This window comes from Crocuta crocuta, unplaced genomic scaffold (genome assembly GCF_008692635.1).
Source record: "Crocuta crocuta isolate KB4526 unplaced genomic scaffold, BGI_CrCroc_1.0 scaffold696, whole genome shotgun sequence".
Classification (NCBI taxonomy): Eukaryota; Metazoa; Chordata; class Mammalia; order Carnivora; family Hyaenidae; genus Crocuta; species Crocuta crocuta.
Window position 1 is genome coordinate 606,213 of NW_027529467.1, and position 9,701 is coordinate 615,913.

General features: G+C 37.1%; 1 protein-coding gene across 1 annotated transcript in view; it reads left to right on the top strand.

Annotated features, from left to right (window-relative positions):
• CFAP47 (cilia and flagella associated protein 47) overlaps nt 1–9,701 on the top strand; it is a 492,482-nt gene that overhangs the window by 318,855 nt on the left and 163,926 nt on the right.

Sequence of the window (9,701 nt, forward strand, 5' to 3'; positions counted from 1 at the left end):
CCTCCAGCCCCACATCCAACTCCATGCTGAGCATGGGGCCTGCTTGGGATTCTCTCCTTCACACTCTCTGCCCCTTCCCCACTCACACATACTCTCGCTCTGTCTCTCTCAAAATAAATAAATAAACATTTAAAAATAAATAAAAAAATAAAATGTGATAAATAACTTTAAATACTTTTACCCATTTATGAGCCAGATAATAGCTTATGAGAATGTCTGTTAATTGGAATAGGTGTTATAAAAACAAGCATATGCACTTAACTGATATATGAAAAAATAGGTTAAAGTCTTTGGTGTGTGAAGTTTTCTCCCTTTGTCTCTAATAAAGCATTCATTTATGCACATTACCGCATTGATCCCTGAACAGAATTGCTTGCATGGGAATAGTGGTGAGGGGTATTCCCATAAGCTTTTGAAGGGAGGGTGTGTGAGAAGCATAGAAGAAAAAAAGAAAAGAGAATGTGGGAGGGATTTAAATGTCCCACAGCGGTTGGCTCCTGCTGATGAAATCATTATAATGTAGGTAAATGGGTAGTATAATTTAGAAGTATATTAAGTATACATCTAGTAGCAATCTTGTGCTCCCTGGAAGAACTAGTATCTCATCCTTGCTTCCCTCAACAAAGAATGTTTTAGGAAAGGGTCCATACTGAGCATAGAAGGGTCTACACCTAGTATGCCAATGCTATAAAGAAGGAAAAGGGAAATTTCAGAATGGCAAACATTCTGATCCAGTCAATACCACTGTCATAGAATGTGCTATAAAGCAAGAGCCAACCTGCATACACCCGCCTCGCATCCACTGTTTGCTTCTAGCGGGCTTGACCTTCCATGTCACCACAGTGATAGTTATTAGCATCTTCTGAAATCTTCCCATCACTTTTCACATGTTTGGCTTTACAAACCCAATTAATATTTCTCTCTATTTTAGATTTTAGGCTGTAGTGAACCTCTTCCTAGCATTTCAATAAAATATCATATTTTGTCATTTTTTTACGTAATGCAGAAGATTTGAATTAATTTTCAGAAATCTAAATTTCACTTCTTATTTTGAGAATCAATTGACAACGCTCTTACCGTTGGATTTCCGCTTAGTTTTAGAATGTTAACTAGTCTTTGTAAAGGACAGTGAATCATTCAGATTTGCCATTATTAGTTTTGATAAACATATTAAATCTCAGTTTCCTTTTCTATGAAAGGCAGAGAATTCTGCAGTGTATGAGAAATTACATATGAGGAACCTCACATTCCAGCATTGTTGTGTTAGAAATGTTAATGACTCACTTAAACAGAACAAAGCCCCAGTTCTATGAATCAAACTCTTAAAGTTATGGAAATGGAGCTCCAAATAATTAAGTAATCGTATTTAATATGTCTTTCCTTTGGATAGTCACTTTTTGTTCATCTCGGCAGCCTTTTTGAGACCGTAAAATTTCCATATTTCCATCATATTTTCAGTGAACAGATATGGACTCATTTAACATGCTGGTTTAAAGGAATTTGGGGAAGTTAAAGGCAACTCAGGGTACATCGTTTGGTGACAATGAATTAGCAAATGTTGCTGGCTACACACGATGAGTTGCCAGCTTCATCATTTTGATAACTATTTGCAAGACACTATCATGATTGCTCTTTCCAGGGCGCTCCCTTAGGGTTGAATTCATGTTGACATTATGATTGGAAGAAGCTGAGCCTGTAAAGAAGGCCCACTCCATTTTTATTGATACTGTGATTGGAAAAGTTCTCCAGTGTTTCAGTCAGTGGAAATTGCTTCTGAACAACTGTTAATCTGACGTGATATTAAAAAGAAAAAACTAGACTATAAACTTTTCATACATATATGAGAATATTCCTACTTGTGCTGGTTAAAGAAGTGTATTCATGTGCATGTGTACATCACTGGTCTTTAAAAAAAACTACTCCTTTTCAGCCTGTTCTTAATTATATAACAATTATTTACAAAAGTTCTATAATTTGGGAAGCCTTGATAACTACAGTAGTTGTGAACAAAGCTGACATTCAACCAATTATGCACTGTTTGTTAAAATATTGTAACAGATGCTTTTCCTCATATGTTGGCAAATACTCAATTGTTCAAGCTCCACTATGGTAAAACCCTTGCCACTGTAGTCACCAGCGCTCCTCCCTCAGGCTCCTCAGGACTCCCCAACAAGCCATTGACAATCAAAGGGTTAACACATGACTTATCAGCAGGCCCCGGGACTTCCATCCCATGTCCTTTCTGATTGGCCAGATTAGAATATGGGTTAATTATTTCGAATATCAGACATGGATACAAGAATGAGTATCATGGCTCCTGCCTTCTAGGAACTCATATCTGGTGGTGGAAATAGGTATCTATAAATCATCTCAGTGCAAGGTACAGTCTGATATACCAAAAGTTTAAACATGGCATGGGAGAGCATGGTAGCAGGAAATACTGACACTAACAGTGTGGGTGTGAGAGATCTTTTTAGAGGATAAGGGGTTTGATTTGGACCTCAAAGGATAAGCTGGGATTTATTAGCCAATATGGTGGCGAGAGCAATAGAGCAGAGGAAACCTTATTGAAAACACAGAGAAGATACTTCATGTCAATAATGAGTAGAAAGGTGTGCCTGCAGTGTGAGTTTACGGTAGGAAATGCAGGTGGAATACAGTTAGAAATACGGGCAGACTTTGATGGGAAGAGTTTTGTTTTACTTCTTATTGCAGTAGGAGCCATTGAGGATTCTGAAGGGCTTCAGTCAACAGAGTTTTAAAAATAAAAATCTAGAGGTAAAATATAAAACAGAGAGAAGGGGCCAGAGAGGGCAGTTAGGTCTGAGAGATCTTTTAGGAGCATTTAGCAGTATTCTAGTTGATCATTTCTCACTATTTGTGCATCTTGAGAAAAGAGTTTAATTACACGTAGTTTAAATGAAAGTTGATCACAGGAAGCACTCTGAGAGAATGGGAAGGTAAGATGCTGAAGGGAGAAAGTCAATAAAAAGTAAGCTAGATAAGGAACTACTGCTGAGACCTGGGGAAGCTCACAGGGGACCCTCAGAGAGAATTGTCATGGCAAAGGGTAAGCAAATTGTGGTAATTATCCATTAACTCCTGTCCATCATTGGCTAAAGTTTGCTCTTTAGGGCAGATTCCCATGGCAGTGACTCAATCCCCACTGGTAAAGTCCTAGAAAACCAGTGCTGTTTATGGAACTGTCTGCAGAGATTTTTGTTGGGCACTGAGAGTATCTATTATAGTGGGGATCATGCCATATTGATTGGTAGGTAGAAATTTTGAAAAGTTGATGGATTTGGAATTTTCGCATAGCCTGCAGTGAGCTACAATCATGTTTTAAAGTGTGTGATGTGGAGAATTGAATTTGAATGCCTCTCTGGCAATGGAACAAAAAGTGCACATTGACCATCTTAAGTGAAAGTTAAGGGCCTGCTGAACTAGACCATTGGCAGTGGATTAAAAAACGGAGGGGCTCTTTTAAGAGAAATAAAAATAGGAAATCATGCTGTAACATCTTGGGCTTCCAGAGATTCAAACTCTGAGATGGGAGATTGTTAGGACATTTATTAGGGGGATATTATGATCAACACTTGTGAAAGGAAAGGTAAGAAGGTTTATTGACCAGGGGGAGAAAGAAGTTAGGCTTCTTGACAGGCCCAGTGAAGGCTTTTACTCAACTCAGTTGGGGCCTCCTAAGCTAGGGTGGCCCTTTGGAGTTGTCCCAAATTAAGAGAAGGAGACTGAGCCTTTATGCTGCTGTGTTGATCAGTCATTAAAAGTGGACTGCACGTGGAAGGAGATTTGACCTTGGAGGAAGCATTTTTTTTTTTTTCAATTCAGTGTCATGGCCAAAGGGACTGACCTGATTTTCATACTCTAATATCATTCCCTATAGCTACAGAAATAAGTCCTTCATTCCTAACAAGGAGTGTGGTTAGTGCAGTACAGTGTCCATCACAGCTGCATCTGATGAACATTGGATATAGAGAGATGAGGGAGAAAGGAGAGTTGAATTTGCTTCTGACAGTAAGCAACACTAAGAAAGGTGTTATAATTAACTGTGAGATATGTCAACTATACTTCCTTTTATTTTTTGGTACGGTATATTTTATTAAGGGCAATTTTAGCAATTTGTGAGGCAGTGCCATTGGGTGTTTCTTTTTTTTTTTTTAAACTTAGTTTAACTTTGTTTTTTTAATCATTTATTTTTTTTCTTAAATAGTTTATTGTCAAGTTGGTTTCCATATAACACCCAGTGCTCATCCCCACAAGTGCCCTCCTCCATGCCCATCTTCCCCCTTCNATACTTCCTTTAAAAAATATTTTTGTTAGGGGCACCTGGGTGGCTCAGTTGGTTAAGCATCTGACTCTTGGCTTCAGCCCAGGCCATGATCTCACGGTTTTATGAATTTGAGCCCCGCATTGGGCTGTGACCTAACAGCACAGAGCCTGCTTGGGATTCTCTCTCTTTCCGTGTCCCTCCCTGGCTCATACTCTCTCTCTCTCTCTCAAAGTAAATTAATAAACTTAAAAAACACAGTAATTATTTAGTAAGAATAATCCTTAAATTTATTTTAATTGCAATAACAATGTGTTTCATGAATATGATTTTAGATAGCTATAATCATACATGTTTACAATCTAGAGCAACTCCTAACATAGCACTAAGAAAATGAACTTGTACATGTAAAAATTAAGTTTGTACAAGTTTATATAACCTACATATCGCTTTTTCTAATAATTTGCTCCAGTTGCTCTTTAATAATCTACACAGAGCATGTGTCTCTGGTATAACTTTTCTGAGGTTCTTCTGAGGCTACCTACCACATGGATCACCTCAGTGCTCTCCAGCTTGGGAATATCAGCATTGTAATATAACTTTCAAAAGCAAACTTTAATAACAAGCAAGAGATGATTTCAACTTGTAGGGATACCTCTTGATTCCCTTTCTCTGATGAGAGATGAAGGACTAAGAAGCTAAATAATTAATTTGGGGCCTGGCAGTCCAAAAACATAATGTGAAATTTCGACCCCAAGCCATGTAAATGTGGGCTCTTTAGCTGAGAGTTTTGTTCCCTGATTCTCAGTTATGACCCCAAGATACAAGACTTCAGGCCACCACAGAGTAGCCCATATCCCACAACAAATGTCATTTCCAGTGATGACTCAATACAGTGGATCCTTGTTCCTACCTTGTATGTGTGTTTAACTTAAATTCTTCAGTTGAGAGAGGATTCTCTGAACATCTATTCCAACATATTGTAGAAAAGACAATCCCCAAATATTTTTAAACAGCCTTTATCTAATTGTGAATTAGTGCAGTGATTTTATTAACTTGAGTCTAAGACTTGATAATTATTCCTTATGAGCTCTTACTTTTGAGCAACAAGCATACTTTCATCTCCAGGAAAAAGTCTTTAGAAAATCTTTTTTTTTCTTTCTTTTTTTTTTTTTTAAATGTTTTATTTATTTCTAGGGGAGAGAGAGAGAGAGACAGCGTGAGCAGGGGAGGGTCAGAGAGAGAGGGAGTCACAGACTGAAACAGGCTCCAGGCTCTGAGCTGGCAGTCAGCACAGAGCCCGACGTGGGGCTCAAACCCACGAACCGCAAGATCATGACCCAAGCGAAAGTCGGACGCTTAACCGACTAAGCCACCCAGGCGCCCCAGTCTTTAGAAAATCTTAACAATCGTTAATGACATATATTTGTGACCAGAAGAAGGGGTGGGGGCAAACTTAAGTAGTTGAGTATGTTACCTTTGTCCACAGAATTGGCAGAAATACAAAAGAGAAAGGCAGTAACAAGGATCACTCATTGAATTATAAATCCTTATTTTATCAATATCCTCAATAATCATAATATAATATGAACAAAAATTAAGCTGAAATAATATGTTGATCATGGCATGTTGGCCTAAAATAATCCCTAAACAGCAAAAATATTTTTTAAAGTTTATTTATTTATTTTGAGAGAGAGAGAAAGCACAAGTGGGGGAGGAGCACAAGGAGAGGGGGAGAGAGGGGAAGAGCAAAAGAGAGAGAGAGTTCCAAGCTGACTCCACACTGTCACTGCTTGAAACCATGAACTATGAGATCATGGCCTGAGCTGAAGTCAGATGCTTAACCACCTGAGCCATCCAGTTGCCCCCACAAGAATATTTTTATACCTAAAACTACTGCAATGTTATATGTCTATTATATCTTCAGTAAAAAATTTTTTAAAGATTAAAGAATATTTTCATGTAGCATTTACTTACATTACCAAATCTTTAGATGGTACAGAATACTGTATGAACACAGTTAAGTACACTCGCTGAAGTGTGTTGTTTATTCCACATTACAAAACTAAATATTGAGAATCCACATTTAAAGTGGTTTCCAGTCATATTAGTAAATTTAGTCCCTACCCTGAACATGCATGATAGTATAGTCTGAAATTCTCTCTTATTATCCACGACCCTTGATAATATAGTAGTTCCAGAAAGTAGGTAGAAATGAACAATTTTGATGTAGCTAACAATTACTTTGTATATTTTTCAGTAGGAGCTGAAAGTGCTCTTTTACTTGCTGGAAAGTGATTGTATTCATTCAGTTCAACACAATTGGAAATTATAGCTAAGATTCATTTCTGCAAATTTGCAGTTCGGAAGTGCTTACACTAGAATGAAATCTGTTATGACACTGGCACAAGAAAGCCTCATCCAAACAATTGGAAACAATCTTTTAGCCAGCTCTGCTAAAGACAAAATTTTTTACCATAAACCTCTGTTTAGTGTCAAAACAAAATGTTTAATGTGTGCACAATAAAGTTCCCGTGTTAGGCCTAGGTTTGAACAAGATAGAAGTCATTTTTATATTTAGCATTCTGCTACTCTCTGAAATTATATGCTATCCAGAAAGATGTATATTACCAGTTGCCATCTTTAAAATACAAATTAAGTTCAAAATATAATTTCTAATATTGTATGTGATGAGAAGCACTGCTTGTCAAATGTTTTTTCAGAGTGTGGTGGTGAGCAAAAGTAGTGCTACTTAAATTTTCAATTTTCATTTAAAGGTAGGCAGTATATTCATGCTAACCTCCACAGTGCAGTGGGAAAATTGCACACCTTTTACCACTTTCTGTTTCCTATTTTGTTCCTATTTCCCACTGTATTCCTGTTTTACTATTTCCTCTTTTATCACGTTGCAAAGGAATACATTCAGAAGTTAGACTTGACTTCGGCCTCCAATTATATCATTTTCTGGTTGTGTGACCTTGACCTCACTGAATGTGACTTCTCATGCATATAAAACATTGATAATGTTTAATCTTTCAAGGTGGTGAGAAGATTAAGTGAGAATATATGAAAAGTGTTCATCTAGTAGGTGCTCAATTAATGGGTAGCACACTTATTTAATATATTAACTCCCATTTTGTTTGATTTCCGTAATACGATAGGGATTTATGGGGGGATTTGTAGCTCCTTTTATCCCCACTCTGTCCTAGTGTCTCTCAGTAAAAATAACAAAAACTTGACTGAAACTGAATTCAAATCTGNGTATAGGATTGAAAAACAGTTTCCACTGGTCTTCAAAACACATGTCGGTTGCTATAAAGCATTTTCTTGCTTTCTCAGGAGAAAGAAATGTTTTGCAAAAGCAAGGCCTTGAAGCTTTGCTGAGGGAAGGAATTGGGTTTGCCTGGGTCCTCTCCTGCTCTGTTGGGCTCTCCTCTTTGCTCTGACCATCTCTGCTTCTCCATGTAGCCTGTGGTCTGACGTTTCATGACAGCGTTAGCCATCTGCAAATTATTACCCTTCAGAGATTCTGAGCATTCAACTGGGTCTTCCTACCCCTGCCCCCAAAATCAAAATAAGTATGAATTCTAGTCTCAAGCCTCACTCAGATGATTGGTGACAGATAAATTCATTCATATTACTACATCAGTGAGTGATGACATATGCTGTGTTTTCTTCCTTTACGCTAGACAATTTGTCCGTTGACCTCCAAACCAACACTTGGCATTCAATAGCAGCTATCTGGACACTATTGAATGGAAGAAGCAATACATTTCACATATAAAATTGTTTCTAAAATTTACTTGGTAGTGCAATAGTAGGAGTGCAATTAAAATAATGAGAACAAAAATTTATAAAGTTGGAGAAAAACACAAATTTGGTAACTACATGTACTCCATTAAACTGAAGGAAGATAGTCTTGCATCTACATTGTTAGCCACGAGGCCTGCATTTATTTAGCACAACACTCACTTGTAATTCTTGATTATGTATTAGAAGCGATTTTAGCTGAGAGTGCCAGCTAGGCTATCAATGATCTATTGAATATAAATTCAGGCTGCTCTTTATATTTGTATTTTGAACTGCTAAGATATATATAACAATGTTAGCAAAAAAAATTTTCTCTTATTCTGTGTAATTGTGAGTACGTGTGTGTGTGTGAGAGAGAGAGAGAGAGACAGAAAGAGTCTTTGTCTATGTCTGTTTGTGGCTGTGTTCTACATTACCAGTCAAAAGAATTTGTGTATTTTATGATGTGATTTACAATACAAAGAAATGATGATTTCCTAATGCATAGGTTTTTGTCACAGAAGACTTTTTCTTATGAATCTCAGTATATGGGGGCACCTGGGTGGCTCAGTCGGTAAAGCGTCCGACTTCAGCTCAGGTCATGATCTCACGGTTGTGAGATCGAGTCCCACGTTGCGCTCTGTGCTGACAGCTCAGAACCTGGAGCCTGTTTCAAATTCTGTGTCTCCCTCCCTCTCTGCAACCTCCACTGCTCCCCCTCTGTCTCTCTCCCTCTCAAATATAAAAGATAAGACCTTAAAAAATTGTAAAAAAAGAATCTCAGTTATAGGGCTTCATTATAAATAATTCAAACATTTTTATAAAAAATGTTAATCTCTAATCACCTTTCAAGGATGCTTTTCTAATATATGAAGAATGAAGCATAACCACTAGAAGTTAGTAGGGTTAGAAGATCATTCAGAAATCTTGAAACTAAAACTCTTTTTTTTGGGGCATTTAAAACTTTTTTCTTAGCTTGAAACTTCACAAAATTTTACAAATACTTGCGAACATTTGCCTTCTACTACTCTACATTTTTGTGAAAAGCAGTCTCGCCCATTTTATTGCTCAAATGAGGCCTAAGAATGCTTTTTAATACTAAAATCCATTATTCTATGTAGAAGTTATTTCTAGAAATAATTTTAAGTAAAATTAAGAAGATAAATGAAGGTTTTACATGGACATTTAAGAAGCCACCTCCACAGTGCAGTGAATCCAAACAAATGAGCAAATAGTTGCATGTGATGGCAGTGAAATAGACATGAATTTATGGAACTGAGAGATTTAAATGGATAGAAGTGATAAATAAGACAGGTAGATAGATAGATGGATAGATAGATTGATTAAAGTGTTCTGGGCACCTAAATGTGATGGCTTCATTCATTATCCTGCATTAATTATCTCAAACATGATATTGCCTACTGCTGGAAAAATACTCATAGTTGGCTATGAACTTCCCTTACACATCCTGCTTATACAGTACATTCAGTTTGGGGTGACATTTCTCAAATCCTGTTGTTATTCTGCTAAGCAGTGGTAACTAATATATCTAATACAAAGTTTGGTATTTATTTATTTCTTTACTTATTTAAGAGAAAGAGGGAGGGTATAAGCAGGAGAGAGTATT